At 36.4% G+C, this 23,871-nt stretch overlaps 1 protein-coding gene and 1 long non-coding RNA gene across 21 annotated transcripts in view; one reads left to right on the top strand and one right to left on the bottom strand.

Moving 5' to 3' along the window:
* Positions 1-23,871, bottom strand: part of ntm (neurotrimin) — a 628,604-nt gene that overhangs the window by 67,556 nt on the left and 537,177 nt on the right.
* Positions 4,153-6,753, top strand: LOC147842127 (uncharacterized). Its single transcript, XR_015501247.1, has 7 exons — positions 4,153-4,217; positions 4,491-4,528; positions 4,820-4,847; positions 5,073-5,132; positions 5,444-5,566; positions 5,673-5,776; positions 6,354-6,753. It is a non-coding gene; the product is annotated as an uncharacterized LOC147842127 (long non-coding RNA).

The raw sequence follows: 23,871 nt of genomic DNA, 5'->3' as shown, positions 1-23,871 counted from the left end.
TTGGAGGAAATAGAGCATGAATGTCTCAAACTTAAATTGTGCTTTAAAAATCTTATCTTTTCATTTGTGTCTGAACAAGACATGTTTAGAGTTGCTTCCTGGCAATTCTCATGAAATGACCCGTTTCTATCGATTTACATTCATTAATATTTCACACCCTTATGCACTCTTTTACTTCAAAGATCAATAGTTGCCCGATCGATAGAGAAACTAGCCACAATGCACGTGAATACAAATGAAATAACACGCCGCATCTCTGTTGTGTACAAACAGCATTCGTCTTTGACTAGTTCCTATGTAACGCTGATAGAACCAATCTGCTCTACACCAAAATAAACATCTACACTATGAATACACAAGGCCCTAATATTTGAAAAACAGCTGCGGGAGCGATGTTTGCATCCAGCGAAAATGTCAGATAATTTGACATGCAAATGATGACCTCTTTTAGGCGCTGATTACCATGCAAAGTCTTTAATCAGGGAATGAATATTTACTTCATCTGCATTTGCTATACAACACACTCGCTGCATTATGGTTTCTCAAAAAAGAGAGAGAGGTTTTTGATGAAAAGCAGCTTTTGACATCCTACAACTTTTAGCTTGAGGGATATCCCAGGATTTAGTGCTTTCTCTCCTCATCCTAATTTAGGACGTAATCCCGTCCTCTAGGTGTCTGACGCAAACAAATTAAAGACAAAAGCAGACGGGTTACATTACAGTTTCATTTATGTGAGTTTTTAGGAAATAATGTGTTCACACATTTCTGTGCAAAATAAAGTGATTTTCACACTACACAAATGTAGGCGCAGTAATTTGTTGTTTTTCAGTGCTCATCTTAAAAATGTATTCAGATTTTTTTTAACAAGCTATCTTGTTATTTTTAGTGAAGTGTGTGTGCACTAAAATCATCATAAGAAGAAAAAAGTATAAATACCAAGCTTCCAAACTGGTTTACTGACAACTCTTTACATTTCTGGATATCTTTGTCACTAATAGATTTTTGTCACCTTTTTTGGCTTATTTTACTTAAAATATAAAATACACAAATAGACAAATTATCTTTCTTAGTGAATATTATAATAAACAAGTATGTTTAGCTTATCTTAGCATAAACCATTGAATCGGATTAGACCATTAGCATCTTGTTCAAATTTTATTTTTTATTTTTTAAGTTTCAATAACTGACCTCTTTAAAACTGAACTTTTTTGTTGTTTTGTCATGTACTAAGAGAGATGGAAAATAATACATTTCTGTTTTTGGTCGATGTTTCTAGGAAATTTATTCTGGAGTCAAGGAATTTTGCTGTCCCACCACAGCTGCAGCGGATGCAATGATATTATGCAGCATCTTGAAATAATCCTATACTAGGTTACTAGGTAATGATGCTGTTGTTATCTTTAAACTTTTGTCAAATTTAATTTCTGAAACCAACTAAAATTTTTGTATGAATACATGATATGAACCACAATTGGTATATGGCCAAATATCTTTCTTCTATAGGACGGCTGTTTAGACTGACACCGACACAAGGAGTGATGGTGTTAATTTGTTTCTTTTAATGACAGCAGTAAATAACTGAAAAATTTTTTGAACTGTACAACCGTTCAAGCTAAAAATGTACATTTATTTTTATATCTTTTTTATCCACAAAGTGTGCAGCTTTTGTCATTGTAGTGTATCCTAATGAGCTTATTTACTTACTAAATCAAGTATACTTTTATACTTGACCTTTACTTAAGTATACTTTTTTTTCCTAAGGGTGTATTTACTGACTTACCAAGATCAGTCTTGTACAGCCAGGGAGTGTACTGCTGCTCTGACAGCCAAAAGTTGGGTCAAAGCTAGAGATGCTTCGATCAGGATTTTTGCAGCCGATACAGAGTACTGATTCCTACTCAATGAGAGTGGTGGATTTGCACTCATGATGCTTAAACCATCACTGTGCCTCTCGCAATCTGTTTACTTGGTCATTCACTCTCGTCGCCATGATTTCCGGATATTTTAACTCATATTTAGGGATCACATAGCCGGTATAAATTTGCGGGAGACTCACAGAGCTTCCGGGAGAGGTTATACAGTTGGATGAGACGCTAGATAGGGGCAAATGGGTCACAGCAGCTCAAAACATTGGAAATACAATGGCTGCACTAGCAACAAAGAGAGCATCACTTGCGCAAGTTGCGCTGATAAACTAAACAGAGGTCCCATCGCATCTGTATATATTTTTGCTGCTGTGACGCGAGCACATTACGCTCCGCCATATAATTTACCTGTGTTGTGGCTGCTGTAGGCTATGCATCAGGGGCGGACTGGCCATCTGGCAATTCTGGCAAATGCCAGAAGGGCCGGACCATTTTTCAAATGTGGGCCGGTATGCTATTTTTTAATTATTATTATTATTATTTTTTGTATGTATCGTTTTTACATGCAGGCAGCTTTTATCTCTTGCAAGATGTGAATATTATGATGATGATGATAGTAGTAATAATAATATTAAATGTTAAGCATTGGCCCAATCGGCAATGGCCGGCTGGTTTGAGATGAGCCGACCCAAATTAGAGGTTACGCGGACTTAATCAAAATCTGGCAAGAATGTCAAACAAACAGTAAGCGCAACACAAGCTTATTGTCAGAGATGGACAGTAAAAATGAAAGCCGGTGCCGAAAAATTCATAGAAAGCAAAAAATAGCTCTAAAAGTTTGCTAAATGCAGAAAATTAACTGAAATAGTCTTGAAAGTTGGTGTTTCTGCACTGTAAAAAATTTCCAGGTTTTCACAACAAGTTACTGTAATTTTTCACAGTAAATTACATTAGTATCCCTTCACAGTATTTAACTGAAAAATTCACAGTAATATGTTGTATTCATAATTTTATTGTGAAATTACGGCAGGTAGCATGATTACAGCAAATTACTGTGAAAAGGGCTATATCTTTTGCACGTTAGTTATAGAAATTCAAACCTTTTTTAATTCAACATAGAAATTAATACAAACGAACTTTTAACAGATAATAACAGAATGTTATAGCCCCCAAAACGATTTGGTTACCAACATCTTTTTGGTTGTACTGCACTTTTATTTAATTTTATACAGTTAACATAGAATAGGAAATAATATTTAATGAACATAACTGTGTGCTTAGCCAAAACATAATAAACTGGAATAAAAAGTAATTAATTAATGAAACCAAAGACTGTTAAACAGCCAACAATTATTTCAATATCAGGGTAAATGTCTGCTTTAGACGGTTTCATGAGTATTGGGCACCTGTCATCGCCTGGAGGTCACTAATCTTTAATTTAGAATTAAATATATATGTATAAAAAATTTTTATCTATATAAATAAACCACAGATTAGAGTTTTAACCAACTACATTCTAGCATGAAAAACAGTTAAAACTTCATTTTCGGACGCATATAGAGCCATCGAAGACGGGGCAATTGTCCCAATGTCTAGCCTGAAGACAGGCGCCTCTCGGCGGATACATGAGTAATGAGCGCCGTTACCGCCTGGAGGTCATAGATCTCCGCTACCGGCAAAACACACTTAAAATTACACACAATCTTTACTAACAATCCACAGATTTGAGTTTTGAAGAACTACATTCTCGCATGAAAAAGTGTTAAAACTTTATTTCATTACATATTACAAGCAATATTTATAATATTATGTGCCTTCTCATCCACCATTACAGCTTGATGCAGCTTGGTGCAAAATGAATCCTGGGAGGAAAAAAATAATAATTCTCAATTAATACACTCCAAACGAACTTTATTCTTATTGTTAAAATCAGAGATATGTAATATTTTGAATGGCGAAGAAAATAATTAACTTTATATTTCAATCAATATATTACTTTTGCACTGCTTCGGTTCAGGACTCGTGTGAAATTGAATCAGATTCAGATATTTTATCAGACGTGTTCATGAGCTCATAGTCATCAACAAGCAATTTGTGTACAAGCAGTACACGAACCAAGCAATATGATGAAATATTAATGAATTATATGTTTGCGTCTTACAAATTATACAAAACGGAATCGTTTTCAGGCGAATTCGACTCTTTACTGTTCACTTAAAGGAGCCGAATTCGACTCTTTACTGTTCACTTAAAGGAGCCGATTCATTTAATAGAACTGACTCGACTCAACCGCAAACAAGCGCCATCACCACAGACAACGCGTCGTCTCTTCACCCAACGGATTCATCCTCGGTAAGTGTTAAAATATGACTTTTGTCCGTTAAATGATTGTTGTATGTGTATTTCTGTATATTGCATGTCATTTAACAGGAATTTACCGAGTATCTCAGTTGTACTCGCACGTACAGGGTTTAAGCGCGCCTTTTTTTAAAACAAGAAATTAACGACGCCAGATGGTGATTGTAGTGTTTTCTGAGGTATTAGCATAACGTTAACGTTAGTTCCTGAAAAAAGAAAGGGAATTTTCTTTAATTAACTTCTTGTTAACTGCATTTTCTGTTTCAGTACAAGACTGAAGTAAAGGTGAAATGACTAAAGTTAAGGTAAGCTTTGACCTTCTCTTAAGTTAACGTTACGGTTAGTCACCATCATGTACGTTAATTTTGTTCACTGTAACGTTAACGTTAAGTTAGTTAAATAAACTCATTATGAAACAAGTCTTAACTGTTTTATTAAATGAGGCTTATAATACAATTCAGTTGTATTCTTTTAAACTAACACTAACACAGTACATACTGTGTATTTCTCACTGGTGTTAATGCAGTGCTAACATTTACTAATGAGAACTAATTGTATATTGTCACTAACTGTAGATTTTATTTTTTGGTGTTCAGGTGTACCTGATAATAGCTGAAGTGTGAGGTGAGTGTAAATTCTGAGCACACAAATATAACCTAAATTCATTATCACAATCTAAACCTATATATATATATATATATATATATATATATATATATATATATATATATATATATATATATAGAGAGAGAGAGAGAGAGAGAGAGAGAGAGAGTATGTGTGTGTATGTGTGTGCGTGTGTTAGGTTGAGTCTTATTCTACTCTTATTATATTCATATTTTTTTGCAGCCACAGCCATTGATGTTGAAACACTGATGCTACCAATCACCCCTCGCTTGATTATTAAAGGTAATGTTGATGCCTTCCTCATTTTTATTAGATTTTTAAATGTCAGGTTTTTCACAGATTTGTTGTGAGCGGTTTCTTGTACAAACTCTTTTTCTTCTTCCAGGAGTTCCACCAGTACCTCCAGTAGTAGTAAATATTAGACAAAGATTTTTTTAAACTATAGTTTTTATTTTTATTAGCAATTTTACTGGGCATGTGTGTTTGTTTGCTTGGTTTTTAATAGGCAGAACATGGAATGTCAACTTTGTTTCTACAAAAAAATGTAATTATTCACAAACACCTCTAATTTAGTCCTTCTTTCCCCCTTTTAGTCTTATTCCTTGGACTCGGAGGGTCGTGTGGTCATGGGACCTCACCTGGATTTCACAACTGACTTTGGATCTGGTCTGAAACTGAAGTATGCTGAAGATGCCTTTTGCACTCTGGAATTTAAGGTAATGTCAACAATAAATATTGTAACTGAGGGCTTATTTTGGGGGGGTTAAACAAGGAATGTATAGGAGCACAAGTCATGACTCCCCTTGTCCCCTTGTTATAAAGGGCCGTGTTGCAGGCACAATTTGTTTGTCTGTGCTGGAGACCAGAGGGGAAGCTGTCTTTAAAAGAATGGGGCTCTTATACCATATGTGAAGTTACCTATTCAGGTGAGTGGATTACATGCAAGTCATAGAAATGCATAAATAGTGGGAAATTTTTACTGGGCAGCACAAATTAAGTGAAACTCAAAAAACATTGAAAAATATTTGGAATATTTGCAAAAAACTTGATTGAAATGAATACAACACAAGTGCTGTATCACTTCAATCAAGTTTTTTTTGCAAAATTTTCCTAATATTCAAATCATGAAAAATTAGCTTGATGCAAGAAACATCCTGCTAGTATTCAAGAGCAAGTACTGTGATGCATGTGTTAACTTTGCAATAAGTGTGAACCCAGCATTAGATTATAGTCTGTAAACAAAAGGTGTAAATCAAATCAACTGTTTTAAAATGCTCTGCCTAGGTCATTAAAACCACCATTTGTTGTTGGACTGTTCTTGATTGTGTGTTTGTGATGGAAATGTTTTTCAGATGTTTTTGTTTAAATGATTGCAGTTTGACTGAGCTACAGTATTGTCAGCATGTTCAAACTGAGCTAACAGTAATTGTGCTCAGTAGTGCAGAATTAGTGTCCCAGAAGTGTTGTATGAAGCTAACTGTTTGTCTGCCCTTTTGCTTATAGGTGCTTTTTGGGCACCAGTTTGGAGATGGAAGACAGACGAAGTCAAAGAAGCAGAGAAGACACATCAACCAGCAAGTGTGTAAAATTATCAGGAAAATGTTTGACCTTGAATAGACGACTGCCTAATTTAGCAAGAAGTTTTGTCTTTCTCTCTCATGTGTGTGTGTATATATATATATATATATATATATATATATATATATATATATATATATATATATACACACATGAGAGAGAGAGCGCACTCTGAAGCACTGCTTTTTATATGTATGCTACATATGATGTCAGATTTTTTTTATTAATATGTTCTTATAGTATTTTTTGAGGCTTCACCTTTTGACAGTTTTCTGAAATGTTTACACAGATGTCATTAAGCTGTTAAATAAATCTGTAAAATGTATGTGTGTTTGTTTTTATTTTGATTTTAGAGTCTTTTCAGATCACCCAAAAATGAAGATTCTGTCGTCATTTACGCATCCTCAGGTTGTTTGGACACAAAGAGGAATATTTGATATTTTTATTCCTGTGTTTAACAAAAAAATCATTTTTAACAGAGCTGGAACAACCTGAGGGTGAGTAAATCAAGATAGAATTTTCATTTTTGTGTGACCTAAAATTGCTTTGAAATTTTACAGCACCAAACTGTTAAATTACAGTAATCCGGGATATAACTGTAACTTTACAGTTAAGTCAGGTATTTAAACCGTAACCTACTGCTAAATCACAGTAATCGTTTTGCAAATTCACAGTAAAATATAGTTAATTCCACAAGATAATACTGTGAAATTACAGTAACGGACTTTATTATCTACTGTAAAGTTACAATATATGGTTGTAATTTCACAATAATTTAATGTGACAAAACCACAGTAAATTACTGTGAACTACCTCACAATAATTTACTGTGAATTTACATACAGTAATTTACTGTGAAAGTAATGCAATTATTAGCCAGTAATTTACTGTGAATTTAAGGTCAAATTTTTTACAGTGTGTGTGGAGTTTGCATGTTCGCGTGGGTTTCCTCCCGTTTTCCCTCACATGTCCAAACACATGTGCTATTGGTGAATTGGGTAGGCCTAATTGTCCATAGTTCATGTTTGTGAATGTGTGTGTGTAGGGGTTTCCCAGTGATGGGTTGCATCTTGGAGGCCATCCGCTGCATAAAACATATGCTGAATAAGTTGGCGGTTATTCCTCTGTGGCGACCCCTGATTAATAAAGGGACTAAGCCAAAAAGAAAATGAATGAATATAATGACTGTATGGATAAATTTGTTATAAATGGGTTGTTTTTGTTCACATACATTAAATGTTTAAATATCTATTACATATGGTACAGCTTATATTATTTTTACCATCTGTACACCAATATAAGTAGTGAATGTGCGTGTCCGTGGATGGGGCTGTGTCGGTGTGGTAAAGTGGACTGGTGTGGCTATAGTGCCAGGGCTGATTTTTAGTCCCAGTCCGCCCCTGCTATGCATAATATACTGGAGCGCACATTCGTCTTCGGTCAGGTGTGGCGCGTGCACTCTCATTCCCATACAGCAGTGAGTGGCTATGTAGAACTCCACCATGCGCGATTCAGAGAGCCAAAATTTGTATCCACGTGACCATGTAGAGACAGAAACCACATGCCGTTGTTTAAACACGATATTACATATAGCTATTTAACTTGTTTATTAAAAAAAAGCTGTGATCTGGTGTTTTATATAAAATACAATTAACATGACTTCAAGAGGGGCGGGGAAAATCGTTGGGAGGGCAGGCGCCCCCCTAATATAATGGTAGGGGAAACACTGATATTATCATATATAATATATTTGTATACGGGATCGACATGCTGAGGGCACTGTCACCTTACAGCAAGAAGGTCGCTGGTTCAAGTCTATAGGCACAGTGCCTTAGTGTCTTACCAGTAACAATACAAAGCCATATTGCACTGCTACTCATGTGATATTATATTTATACAACAGTTCGACAGCATAATCATGTATATAAAAAGAAAATCAAACATGGAGAGTCTCAAAAATCCTTTTGTATGAGGAACTACTTTCTTCTGCCATTCATTCACATCTGCAGCTGATGTCAGAACAGAAGAAACCATTGCTACTTCACACACATCACTTAAGAGGTAGTATTTGAATGATTATCCAGCGTAATGTCTAAAGTGATGACAAAACAGATGATATTTGCTCACATTTTATGATTTTAGGATTATAAGGCTGAACGGCATGAAATGCCATTAGTCTACAGACATGTCCTAGTATTTCTCTTGTTACAATCAGGGTATCACAATAATTAACCTCGAAAAAGCTAAAGCAAAGCAAACATTACCAGTTTCTATAAATACAGCACTCCGAAATACAAAAGAGATCGCCTTAGAATGTCACTCACCTGTTCTGTAATGATTTGTTCTGCTGTAGTTTGAAACTTACGCTGAGAAAATGCTGTTTTTCTCCATCTAAGGACTCATTATGCTGTATCTGTCGCCATCTTGTGTCAGAACGTCAACTATAACTTTCTTTGGTCTGCTCAGACAGGCTGATGGCAGCCAATGCATTGAATCCAATGCTCCAAAGTTATAAATATTTTTAAATAGGCACTATCCTTATAAATAAACTGCATAGTTGCAATCTAAACAACTATATTCTTGACTAAAAAGACTCAAAAATACATTATGCTGTCCAACAGCTGTAATATTTGTCAAACTATGAGTGGAGACATACACAAGAGTGAAGGGGTGGTATTCATTCATTCATTCATTCATTCATTCATTCATTTTCTTGTTGGCTTAGTCCCTTTATTAATCCCTGGTCACCTCAGCGGAATGAACCACCAACTTATCCAACACATTTTTACGCAGCAGATGCCCTTCCAGCCGCAACCCATCTCTGGGAAAAGAGTTGGTGTGAGTGTTGTTATTTGCAGAATATCAGCCAATCAGATTCAAGAACCAGACAGAACTGTTGTATATATAGGTGTGGTATATTTATAGCCTGTGTGTCACCGACTCGGTCCCAGCAATTCCCCTCACTAACCAGCAGAGGTCATTATCACCGGCTTTCTTAAAACTCCATCACCCAGAATTCCCTGTATCTGGTGCTGATTACCTTGCACCTGAACCTCATTCCCACAAGCACATATTAACAACTCTCACTCGCCTCTCATTGCGAAGTCTTGTTTTGCCCTACACACATCTGCTGCTAGCCCCGATCTCAGCCTGTGCACTGATGCCGAACATTATCTGCCCGTCTTCGACCTTGTCTATACTTCCTATGCACTTGGGTATCACTTTTCTTGCCAAAACTCTGCTGTTCATCAGTTGTTTAATAAACATAATGCATACGGATCCCTCTCTGTTAGCGCAATCATTATACTGTGTATTATGGTATAGCAATAACTAATTGTTATCTTATTAACCACTAATCTTATTGTTAATGGTTTTACATTTTGTTTACAATAGAAAAAAAATATATATTTTGAACAATATTTGTCAAAGAAAATAAATATCTTGTTTTAATTTAGTACGGAGAAAAACATATGTCCCAAGGGAAGCAAACAAGGTAATGGTTTATTATTCATATAACCCATATACTCCAGCCTTTTGAGAAGCATCATCATACAGTAGAAGTCTTGCATTGTAACTAACATGTGTCAGACTAAGGAACTCCACAGAGTTTGGGAAACACATGTCTCTACATTCTTTATTTCCCGAATGATCAATCTTACTATAGTAGTTCAGCCGCGGGTTGCATCTTTGTTTGTGAAACGCACCTCAGGTAGGCATTCAAAGCCAACTAATTACTTAAAGCTGTCTCTTCATCTTATGCATGGATGAGGAAAGTAGTCCAACATGACACACTTCTCATTTAACAGCGTTTGGCACACATGATCTAAGCTTGCAAGCAATTTATCCAATAAACACAGCAAACTAACCAATCTTCAACAACAAGTAGCTGAAGCCAAAATAATATACTTCTTTTAAAGAGCGATGCTCCTGTGAGTGTTTCTGACATGCTACATCTGCAGGAAAGAGAATCTGAGCTAGCGTCATTGTAGCCAACAGCCCTAAGGTATCTGCAGTCTTTCCCTCATAAATGTGGATGGCAGCGGCAGCTTTATGAAGATTAGGAGGAGTTGGCTTTGTTTCCCCTTGACCTTATTATACATCAACAACTGCATGGAGGGGAAATTTGACGGTTCAACTGGTATTCTGAGCGAGACCTCTGGAGCACGGCTATTTTGATTAGCATGAATTAGTTTTGGTGTTAACACGCTTCGCCTCTGCAAACATGATCATAGCACAGTTCCCTCCCACGCTGACACAAAGTGCCGGAGAACAGAAATTAATGGCTGTTGTGCGGAAATGCAGATCGAGAATGTGTATGCAGTGAAATCAAGGTGTTTTTTTATTAAAATAGCATTCGTATTATAATGCATTAGTGTTGGTGGAAGACAGACGGATAGAAAGAAAGAGAAAAACAATGTTTCAAGAGAGACTCAAAAAGAAGCAAGAATGAAGATTAAAATGGCTTTGAAGTTTAATGGGACTTTAAAGCACTGTGATACAATAATATCACGATTCATATACTTGACGTATATATGATAAAGCATGGTTAAATTAAATGATTAACACAACAGTTTTATTTTCTCTTCTTTAGAAAATAAGGCTGTCAGTTTATCATGTTGCTTTAGAGTGATTATTTATATAGAAAATGTCATTTCCACTTTTTATTTAATCTCTCTATGATCTAAATATTGACTGTTTGTTTGATTGTTTTCACATTTTTTTTTTCACTCTGTTTGATTCATTAACAGTTGAATCTTTTACAGTGTTTTCTTCAGAATGAAATAATGACCATATATCTTATAAAACAACACAGAGAGCATTGGATGAGGTAGATATCGGTTCTGTTAACTGTAGATAACACTTAACTGTATTGATATTTAAATGTTATTGGATGGTCAAAATCTGTTATGTCAAGACTATTAATTATTAGGCCACACTGTAAAAATGTGAAATCACAAAACATGTTTTTTTTGCTTTGTTTTTTTGTTACGGGGAGACATGGTGGCTCAATTGTTAGCACTGTAAATAGAAGGCAAAAGGTTAGAGTCCCAGCTGTGCCAGTTGGCATTTCTGTGTGGAGTTTGATTGTTCTCCCCATGTTGGCATGGGTTTCCTCTAGGTGCTCCGGTTTCCCCTAAAGTCCAAAGATATGCAGTTTAGTTGAATTGAACAAACTAAATTGGTGGTAGTGTATATGTGTGAATGTAAGAGTGTATGGGTGTTTTCCAGTACTGGGTTGCAGCTGGAAAGGCATCCACTGTCTAAAACATATGGTGGATAATTTGGTGGTTTATTCTGCTGTGGTGACCCCTGATGACTAAAGGGTGTAAACCAAAGCAAAGTTAATGAATGAAAGAATTTTAGGCAGCAATCATTTTTACAATGTATTTTTATGTGACAAAATTTCCCATTGCTTAGTCATTGTGAAAATTTAAATAGGATAAAACACAATGATGGTAACTGTTTTTTTTTTTAATACGTCAAGACACTACTAATCCAGGAAAAGATGGGGCATTTGGTCACGCTATATGACCGCTCTGTATATGTGGTTTTCAAATATAATACATTTTCTCAGTAGCTAAATGCAAATATTTAATGAAAAATACTCATAGTCAAAAGTCAATCAACTAAATAACTCTGTGAACTTTATAATTGTTCGATTCACATGAATTATATAAAAAATGCTGTACAATATATGTGTGATTCTAGAATTGCAGGTACATTTTGCATCTTGTAGAATAGTTAACCCTTTTATTTATTTATTTATTTATTTATTTATTATTCTACTTCAATAATAACACAAATTAATTAAAGTTGTCTAGAAAAAAAAATGTTTGTGTGTGTATTTAGAGACATTTCGTAAATTACATTGTTATTGTTAATATTATTGTAATATTAACTTACAGACTCCAACTATGTGTATTTTCATCTGTCTCTTCCTGAATCACACATTCAGCTTCAATTATAACGTTTTATTTCTTTATTTTTTTATTTATCTTTTTGTGTGTTTACTCTAATAGTTAAAAACTCATGCCACATCATCAAAACATCTATTTTTAGAATTATTTGATATTTCAGTAATAAAAATAGATTTTGTGCCTAAATTCTTGTCAACTCTGTTAGATGGGTTATACATTGGCATAACAATCTTTAAAGCACTGATAAAAAAAATTAAATAAAAAATGGATAATTTTTTTGTTAACTCTGTTATGTTAATATTTCAGTAAATAATGCATTCATTTTTTTAAAACAAATATGATAAAAAATAATATGAATTTACACTCACCGACCATTTTATTAGGTACAACTAATGTTCAACTGCCTGTTAACACAGATTTCTAATCAGTCAATCCCTCATTTAGGCAGCAACTCAATGCATTTAGGCATGTAGACATGGTCAAGACGATCTCCCGCAGTTTAAAACCGAGCATCAGAATGAGGAAGAATGGTGATTTAAGTGACTTCGAACGTGGCATGGTTGTTGGTGCCAGACAGCCCATCCATTTCAGAAACTGCTGATCTACTAGGTTTTTTTTAATGGCACAACTATCTCTATTGTTTATAGAGAATGGTAGAAAAAAAAAAAAGAAAAAATCTATTGAGTGGCAGTTCTATGGGCGCAAAAGATGTATGCAGAAGAGCTGATAGTATGGTAGGGTCAGAATCTGGCATCAACATCATAAAAGCATGAATCCATCCTGCCTTGTAAAAATGGTTCAGGCTGGTGGTAGTGTAATGGTGTGGGGAATTTTTTTATTGGCAGACTTTAGGCCCAATAATACCAATTAAGCATTGTGTCAATGCCACAGCCTACCTAAATAATGTTGCTGACCATGTTCATCCCTTTATGACCACAGTCTACACATCTTCTGATGGCTACTTCCAGCAGGATAATGTGCATTGTCAAATTTTGAATCAGCTCAGACTGGTTTCATGAACCTGATGAGTTCACTGTACTCAAATGGCCTCCACAGTCACCAGGTCCCAATCCAGTAGAACACCTTCAGGATGTGATGGAATGGGAGATTCGCCTCATGGACGTGTAGCTGAAAAATCTGCCACAACTGCATGATGATATCATGTCAATATGGACCAAAATCTCTGAGGAATATTTCCAGTACCTAGTTGAATCTATGCCATAAAGGATCAAAGCATTTCTGAAGGCAAAATGGGGTCCAACATGGTACTAGTAATGTGTACCTAATAAAGTGTCCGGTAAGAGTACATCCCTTTGATCCATCTGGATTGACGCTAGAATTTGGAGCTTATGCTCAAGATGGCAGGAAATGTCAACTCTTTTAGTGATTTAAAAATGCTTAACAATAAGTTAAACACCTATCAGTACCAAAAATAAAGGTTTCATATCACATTTAAGCATTTTGTATTATTTTATGATAATTCTGAATTCAAATAACAATGAAATTATTTTACTGTGAATTATTAATTTGATGTTTGTCATTCCAAGTTAAAGAAAATGAATGGAAAATGCTTGAAATGTACCCCCAATTTTACAACAAGTCGTATAATGAAGCAAAATGCTAAAAATATAGAATACAACAGTAACCGCAATCTTTGCACGTGCACATTAATATTAAAAGGCTGTTTAGAAAACCTATTTACAGCTTACATTACAGGCAGATGTTGGCTTCTGGTACCTGAAGCTCATTAATAAACAGCAACAGCTTGAAGCGTTGTGTCTTCTTACCGCTTTGACCTGTCTGGAGGCCCCGGTTGCATGCAATTATTCATGTTATCACACTCCACTTCGTTAGAGGACCCATAAATACCATTTAACCCTGCAGGCTTCAGAAACGACAGGGGCACATTCAAGCATCGCCACGTGATTTTTAATAACTTCAGGTGTTTGCAGTGCGGATGCCGTGACCAAGACACCCAACTGCCTGTGGTTATTAAGGATAAGGACACGGTAGTCAGGGAACGCCGAAAGCTTTCACACCTTCACAGAGAGATGCATTTGGAGCACAGTGACATTAGACACATGTGGCTTTCTGGAGAGTCGCAGCCTGGGGGAATGTGGTGGAAGATGTGGAGACAGAGTAAAATCAAATGTGATTGAAGAATGTATGAATCTAAAGGTGATAGAGAAGGTAAAGTTGATGAATTTATAGTATGTATTTATTTCAATTGTGAATAAAGTTTCTTTAATTAAGAAATTGGTACAGTTAAAACAATTGGCAGGAATTTGACAAACAATCTCTATAAAAATATTAACATACAATGCAAAATACTTGCAAAACATTGCAAAGAATTTAATTAAACCATAACCAAACATTTAATATTACTATTCGATGGATAGGGTGGATGGGTGGGTGGATGAGTGGGCGGGTGTGTGGATGGATAGATGTATGGATAGGGGGGTGGGTGAATGGATGGGTGGATGTGTGGGTGGGTGGATGATTGGTTGTATGGATGGATGAATGGGTGGGTGGGTGAATGAATGGAGGGGTGGGTGGGTGGATGGATGGGTGGGTAGATGTGTAGATGGGTGGGTTTGTGGATGGATTGATAGATGGATGGATGAATGGATGGGTGGGTGAATGAATGGATGGATAGGTGAGTTTGTGAATGGATGAATGGATGGATGGGTGGGTGAATTAATGGAGGGGTGTGTGGATTGGTGGATAGATAGATGGATGGATGGATGGATGGATGGATGGATGGATGGATGGATGGATGGATGGATGGATGAATGGTGGGACTGGTGGGTGGGTGAGTGAGTGAATGCAGTTCTGTAGGCAAAATGGGGTCCAACCCGGTACTAGTAATGTACTCTGTGATATATGGTTTGACGTTAAAATCTTGAGCAAGGTGTGTGGGTGGATTGAAAAATGGATGAGTGAGTGGATGGATAAATGAAGGAGTGGGTGGATGGGTGGATGGATGGATGGATGGATGGATGGATGGGTGGATTGGTGGATTGGTGGGTGGATGTTTGGATGGTTGGTTGGTTGGTTGGATGGATGGATGGATGGATGGATGGGTGGATGGATGGCTGGATGGATGGGTGGATAGACGGGTGGGTTGATGGATGGGGATGGATAAGTGGGAGGGTTGATAGATGGATGGATCAATGGATGGATGGGTGGGTGGGTTGATGGATGGATAAGTGGGTGGGTTGATGGATGGATGGATGGATGGATGGATGGATGGGTGGGTTGATGGATGGATAAGTGGATGGGTTGATGGATGAATGGATGGATGGGGGGTGTGTGGGTGGGTGGGTGGATGGATTGGGTGGGTGGATGGATGGATGGATGGATGGATTAGATGGGTGGGTGGGTGGATGGATGGATGGATGGATGGATGGATTGGGTGGGTGGGTGGGTGTGTGGATGGATGGATGAATGGATGGATGGATGGATGGATGGATGGATGGATGGAATGGGTGGGTGGGTGGATGGATGGATGAACTGATGGGTGGATGGATGGATGGATGGATGGTTGGGTGAATGATGCTAGATGAGGCCATATACATAATCTTAAAAACAATAAATGTAAAAAAATTAAAAAAAGAAGAAAAGAAAGCTAATAAAAACAAGGAAACATGTATTTCATTGTCTAAAAATACAATTTAAAATAAATAATAACAAATAAAGATTGCATATGATCATGCATTTATTAAAGTGCATAAAAAAGAAAAAAAAATCTAAAATATATTTGAAATTGTTATCAAATTATAAACTTATCTTCAAATGTCTTCATTTTCTAATAAATGAGTAAATGAATAGGATATGATTACATGCAATAAAAACTGATTTAATTGCAATCAAAATTAAAAAAAAAGTTATAATGTAATCTAAAACTGTCAAATAAATACAATTAAATATAAAACATGTAAGAAGAAGATTTAAGATCCTTAAAATTGTGCCTTTAAAGGGATTGTTCACCCAAAAATGAAAATTACCTCACCATTTGCTCTCCTTAATGGGGTTATAACATTTTATTTACTTATTTATTTATTTAAAAGGATGTTTAATGGTACCCAATCACTTCCATAGTAGGAAGAAAACAATATGGAAGTCAACAGTTACCATCAACTAGCATTTATAAATATATTTTTAACTTGTATTGTTGAACCAAGGAAAGAAAAAATTATTTGAGCAAGTTTAAGTTGATTAAATGATGAAAGAGATTTCATTTGTGGGTGAAATATCCATTTAATGAGCTAATATTTACTGATATCCATTTTAACTCCACTGATATCCATTTAAACAAGCAATGTCAAACTCAGCATGATTGTCAATATTTGCCCTCTAGTGATAAATACTAAGTAAGATGGTCTATGCTTGTATTCATGATGGCAGTTATCTTTAAAGCTATTTGTCCCAAACATGTGTTCGTTGAGCCACTCCCAGTGTTTACATAATACCAGTTTATTCAACCTATTACCAACTCATTTCTTACCATAAATCTGAAGAGCGCGCCTTTGCTTCTGCATGCGGAGCGGCAAATTGGATCTCTATTCAAATATGCAGTTTACACTATAAAGATAGAGCAGCTGAGGTCTTTCACACATTTTCCCCTTCTTTTTGCTCTGTCTGTCTGTCTGCCTCCAGCTGTGGTTACAGCCACAGAGCCCAATCAGGGCTGCATGATGTTTGATAACTGCGGTTTATGGCTGTATTTCTGTGGACACGCTGTTATGTGCAGGTATTGTGCAGAATCTGACCTCGCGCAGAAACATCTCTTCTCTCCCTCAATCAAAGCTGCATTCTGGAACTAGGTTGCCAAGGCAACAGGGCAGACAACTTGGATCTGGTAAATGCTCGGGCTTGAACTGACCAGTTGTGCTATATGGAAAACTAAAGCTTAAGCCAGTAGCATGATGACAGATGGCTGACGGCGTGTTGATTATATGGTTGTTTGGTATGCAGAAATCAGAGTGGTGCTTGTTCATGCAAAACTCGACAAAATAACGGATGATTGTAAAAACACTCCACTTTTTTGGGGGCAAAATAGGCTCATTTTACAACTCCCCTAGAGTTAAACAGTTGAGTTCTACTATATTTGAATCCATTCAGTAAATCTCCAGGTCTGCCAGAGCACTTTTAAGCTCAACACTAATTTTACCCTGCTGAAAAATCCAGCTTAAACCAGCCTAGAATGGTTGGATGGTTTTAACTGGTCAACCAGGCTAGTTTTAGAGGGGTTTTGGCCACTTCCAGGCTGGTTTCCAGCCATTTCCAGCCTGGTTTAAGCTGGTCAGGCTGGAAAGTGACCCGCTAAAACCATCTAAAACCAGCTTGACCATCCTGGATTAAGCTGGACATAGCTGGTTTTGGTTAGGCTCTCAGCCTGGCTAAGCTGATCAAGCTGGTTTTAGCTGTTCATCTCCCAGCCTATCCAGCTAAAACCAGGCTGTAAATGGCTGGAAACCAGCCTGGAAGTGGCCAAAACCCCTCTAAAACTAGCCTGGTTGACCAGCCAACCAGCCTAGGCTGGTTTAAGCTGGATTTTTTTAGCAGGGTACCCCTTAGCCCTTACCCCTCATTTTGTGCGTTCACATGTAGTATGGGTAGGGGTGTCCCAGTTCTCTTTAGCTTGAAGGCGTAGGGCTAATTGGAAGGACTAGATAGTCCTTAATACTAAGATTTTTCACGACCACACTCAAAACCAAGGGGGAAGAAAGTTTCCCGGAATACACCAGCCACAACGGCAACATGGCTGCGCACCGAAGTCAGGAGATGTACGAATTAGTATTGTTTTGTCATTATTATGAATTTTTACAACAAACAAGCACATGTTTTAACACTTTCATAACCGCGTTCGTGTTTTACCTCCATACTTAAAAAAAACAGATAATTTAAAAAACGCTAAATTTCGCTAAATTAAAACTATAATAACTAATAATAACTCCAGTATAGTAGTCCGACAGCATACTATCACATCTGTCACTCAGTGACACTCAGTGACACTCGAATACCCTGTCAGAAAAGTCTGGTGACCAGGAATGAGCCTTTTACACTGTCTGGTATGTTAAAGGTGCAGTAGATGGATCTGTCAAAATGCTAACAGCTTAGCTTATTATCTATGGACAGCGGGGAGGGACTGTGTTTCGAAGCCATGCCTCCTAAAATCGCGAGACACGACAACAGAAAACCCACTAGTTCATGTCATTCACCAGTTAGAAATGTAGTTAGTGTTTGGCCACATGGTAACACCTTGAGCGTCAAAAAACATTGTTTCCTCTTCCTCATGTAAATCCAGTGGGTTTCCATTCATACCTACAGTAAGTATTTCCAGATTTTTATTATATGACACCTTTAACTAGAACTAAACCAGCATTCTTCCTGCCGGCCTGGTATGTTGAATACATTCCACAATCTGAAACATTGTTATGGCTTTTTATTCAATGAAAAGCTGCTTTGACACAATCTACAATGAAAAAAGCTCTATAGAAATAGAGACGACTTCTCTTGACTTGAGTAATACACATGTTCAAATCTTAACTCAAAGTCTGAGCACCAGTAATGTCTGCCTCAGCAAGCAGCACTCATACAATTTTCAGCAGATATGAGAGAGAGAGAGATATTTGGAAGAGCTCTTCCTCAAACTCTGCCCATTCTTTGATCTCACGTTGGGTTTAATTGATGATGTCTTGAGCAGTCCTTTCCACTGACGCAAGACTGAACTCATCTGACCCAACGTAAGTTCTTCTTTTGTGGATCAAAGGCTCTCTCAGATCCATGGGTCAGTCAGGTTAATTACGACAAACAAAGATTCAGCCACAACGTATAAACGAACACAAAACTCAGGTCTCAACCATTAGCCACAAGTTAATAACTGGACCTCTGTGGACCTGTTCTGGGTTCTTCTCATTGGTGCTATTATTTTCCTTTCTTGACTTTCAGGACAAAAAGTACAACTTGGAACAAAAAGATAAAACTTTTAAGAAACCAGTAATATGCATATGTTAAATATAGCTTTTTTCCCCATGGGTATATTTGTGTAACACATTTTTACAGTAAACTTAATTTACAACTCACTAGAACAGCAGGGATTCATGTTCTTATTTTCAGGAATGGAATGGATTATATTTTTACATTCAGTTTACAAATACAGCAGATGGTTTCATCCAATGCGACTTACAAATGAAGATAAAAGAAGCACTTTAAATCAGCTGAAAGCTGCAGTTTATAGAAGCCATGACAAGTCTAAGTTATTTTTTATTAGCATTATTATTACGAAGTTATTATAATAGACTGTTAATAGGAAAGTGTCTGTCGCATACAGAAAGAAAGAGGTTCACACAGGTGGTTTATCAAGCTTGCTCACCGGTGTGAAGCACACTCAGATTTGCACAATGATATATTAAAAAAAAAAATAAAATATATATATATATATATATATATATATATATATATATATATATATATATATATATATATATAGTAACCTAATTAAAGGGCATCTATGATAAAAAGGAACTTTTGTAAGCTGTTTAGACAGAACTCTGTGTAAAGTGTGCCCACAGTCATATTGAAGTGATATAAACCAAACAAGTCTCTTATTTAAAATTTACTTATATAAAATAGGATCCAAAACCCAGTGATTTTGAGGCCCCACCACAATAATCACCATTGGAACATCATGTCAGTAAATGCGCATATGTATGCGTGTATGTGTACTGCAAACTGAATTTTTTTGTGTGACTCATCATTTCAGAAAGGCTTGAATAAACTCCACCGAAAATACATCAAATAAACTTACTTGGTATTTTTTGACTCATGACCTTATTTCAGCTTCATCTGTGTCTGTCTCAATCACTGACTGCTTTTTATCTGACCTAATGCATGAGACACCAACACGCATGTTGGAGCAGTCGGCGGGGAGAAGCAGCTCATTTGGATTTAAAGGAAGGAAGTTTGGCCAGAAGAATAATGGTTGTGCCTAAAGCCTAGTTTATACTTCTGCGTCAAGTAATCAGCATGACCCACAGTGCATGCAACATGCATAGCAGTGCATTCAAACTTCTATGCGCTGTTTCTGCTGCTCTGCAATAACACTTCCAAAACGCTAGTTGGCAGTGAGGTGTTTATGTTTCTCTGTGTCGAGTTTCTTCGCTGGTGTTTTGTTTTTTCTGAATGCATCCTTAATGTACAAGTGGTTCAAAATGTTGAGGCAGGAACTAGCGAACGTGCAACAACTTTAATCACAAGGCAAACACAAAATAAAACTTTTCATCTGGAGCTCCTTCATGGGACTCGACATGTGTAAACAGTCGCTCCAATGGACTCACGCGACTCTCAGTTCCACCCGCACTTATCAGCGCTACCAAGCCGACCAATCACAGAGCTTGCGCTACGTGTTGTTGTGATGTGTAGTTACATTTTTTGAGAGGTGCCGTCAGCGACCCTGACGTTGAGGGCTATGCATCCACACGTAGGCTGCTCAGTAGCATGTGTGTGCGCTTCACGCAGAAAGTATAAATTAGTCTTAACGCCCCATCAGCTTCAACCCTTCCCATTCACTTTGAATAAGTGACGTCAGGCGTTGCCGAATTGCATTGTGGATTCAGAAGCATCAGCCAATCAGATTGCTGTATGCAAATACACCAGCTAGACAGTGGCCTATTGCTGACTGAATTTCATTGGCTTCATGTCATCATGAAGAAAATTATAATAGTGAACAATAGAGAAAAAGACCAAACTAATACCATTGATTTCAAAAAAGTGCCCTCTAAAAGGTCACCATGTGTAAAAATAGCTCATACATAGACCAAGATCTTCATGATTCAAGGGATAATTAGACACTACTTAAGTGAAATCCCTATATAATTTTAAAGAAAAACTAATTTAAAAATAGCCTCAATTCAAATTTTGTTTCACTTTTAAAAAAAGTATGTTTGTTACGAAATCATTGATCACTGTAAATCATGCCAAATCGTTGCATGTTAAATCACTTTTGTAAAATTAATTCAAAAGGATACATATTATGTTTAACACATGACGCTTAATGTTCATACCAAACACAGTTTAGAAAAACTTTCCCCCAGTACTTTTCTAAACTCATCACTCATCTAATTGAGAAATTGTGCTGGAATGAACAATTAACTAGCAGAAAAGATTATCCCAAATTGCAGCAGTATAATGAGCCTTGCACAGAGAGCTGAAATTCTGCAGTGGTGAGCGGCTGTGCTCTAAATCCCAGCCAGTGTACAGTACTGTAGCTCCGCTTGCCACTGTTATGACTTACTGCATCACTGCACAGGAATGACACTGCCATCAATCATATTAACACTGGACCCACAAATCAGGAGTAAAAAATGCACCTCCAAGGTTTTACACAATCAGCATTAATTACATAATTATCCACTTCATTAAAATACCCAATATCGTAACTGGAGTTCAAGGTGTTTCTAACCGATACTGAAAAATGGCCTCCTAAAAATGGCTATTATACCTGTACAAACATACAGACAGCTCATCCAACATGAGCAAATGTGCACACAGAAGGGATTGCTTACATTTACTTTCTCTGAGGATCGTTGTGAAAGTTGTAGGACTTTCTGTTACATGAAGTATACAATAAATGTTGCATATTTATAGACATTTAGACATTTTTGCTCAGTTAAGCACATTGACTACTTGTAATGGGTTAATGTACTGCCAAGCACCACAAAGTGACAAAACCCCCCCATTAAAGCATTAAATACATACATACATACATACATACATAAATACACCTATTTCTGTCCCTACCATCTGATGTCGCAGCAGAAGTCGAGAATCATCAGACCAGGCAACGTTTTTCCAATCTTCTCGGTTTCCTGTTCTAAGCTGACAGTAGTGGCACCCAGTGTGGTCTTCTGCTGCTGTAGCCTATCCGCCTCAAGGTTCAATGTGTTGTGCATTCAGAGATGCTCTTCTGCATACCTCGGTTGTAATGAGTGGTTATTTAAGTTCTTATTTTCTTTCTACGTCAAACCAGTCTAGCCATTCTCCTCTGACATCAACAAGGCATTTGCACCATAATTTTCTAACCAGTTTTTATTCATTTTGATTCTTTGTTTTTATTTCTTATACTTATTGTTCTTTATGTTTCCTGTATTCTTGTTTATGTAAAGCACTTTAGAGGAAATGTGCTACATAAACAAACTTGTCTGGCACATGTGATGCACTGTGTGCATTGTGCCAGGTTTGACATCTGTAAAAAAAATAAAAATTCACAAAGATCTAGATATTTCTGTTATGCTCCTAAAGTTTTACATCATCTTTTTGTCTACTAAAGAACATTAAATTAATTGCTGAAATATTATATTAAAATAGTATATACATAACAACATAAAAATTAATTGTATGACTTATGTCACATGTTTCCTGAAGTCATATTTTTTTTAAATACTTTGAAGTAAAGACTAAAAGTATGGTTCATTGCTGGAAATATTTCTATCCATAGTACGAATCACACCTCTAAATCCATTAATCAGTCCAAACCTACATGGAAAAAAAAAAAAAAAAAAAAAAAATATATATATATATATATATATATATATATATATATATATATATATATATATATATATATATATATATATATATATATTTATTTATTTATTTATTTTTTTTTATAGTAAACACTATAGCGTTTTATACTATACTAAAGGAAGTTTATTGTACTGTATACTACAGTTGTTATTATTAGGATTGGGTATCATTTGGGGCTATTTCGATACCGGATTGTAAATCATATTAAAATCGGAGTGTTGGTGTACATGTCAATGTACTCAGTGAAAGTGCAAGATGATGTCGCAAGCCGTGCATTCCGCTGCCTTTAGGATGGTTTCATGTGCCCTCAAATGTTTCATTAAGTTTGACGTGTTTCCCCCTTACACTCAACTTTTGTAAAGCATCTGCTTCATGTTGCTGTGTCAGAATCCTTGCTTGTAAAATGTAGCCATAATTTAGAAAGCTTAGTTTAATCAAATTAGATGAATGCGATCATGCGTGCTGATGAAGGGAGTCGCTCACCAGATACAAGTACAAGTACAATATTACTATAGCAGTTTACTACTGAACTACAGCATTACCACAACTGATTGATTTAAGTACTTCACCATAGTATAGTTCAAAAACATCATATTTACTATTACAGTATTTTTTTTTTTTTTACATGAGAATATAATCACGATTAAATTAAATTCAATTCAATTAATCTCTATTTCCATAGCGCTTTTACAATGCAGCTTGTGTCAAAGCAGCTAAACATAGAAGTTCTAGTAAATTTAAACAGTCAGTCCAGTTTTTAGAATTGAATTTCAGTTTAGTTCAGTTCATTGTGGTTTAATTTTCACTGCTGAAAGTCCAAACACTGAAGAGCAAATCCATCGATGTGCAACAACAAGTCTCAAACCAAGCAAGCCAGTTGCGACAGCATGGGCGATGCATGGGCCTATAGACTCAATAGGTAATACTCAGTTTTC

This window comes from Danio rerio, chromosome 10 (genome assembly GCF_052040795.2).
Source record: "Danio rerio strain M-AB ecotype USA chromosome 10, GRCz13ab, whole genome shotgun sequence".
In the NCBI taxonomy this organism is placed as follows: Eukaryota; Metazoa; Chordata; class Actinopteri; order Cypriniformes; family Danionidae; genus Danio; species Danio rerio.
Note: the sequence above shows the minus strand (reverse complement) of the source record. Positions and strands in the feature narration are given on the sequence as shown.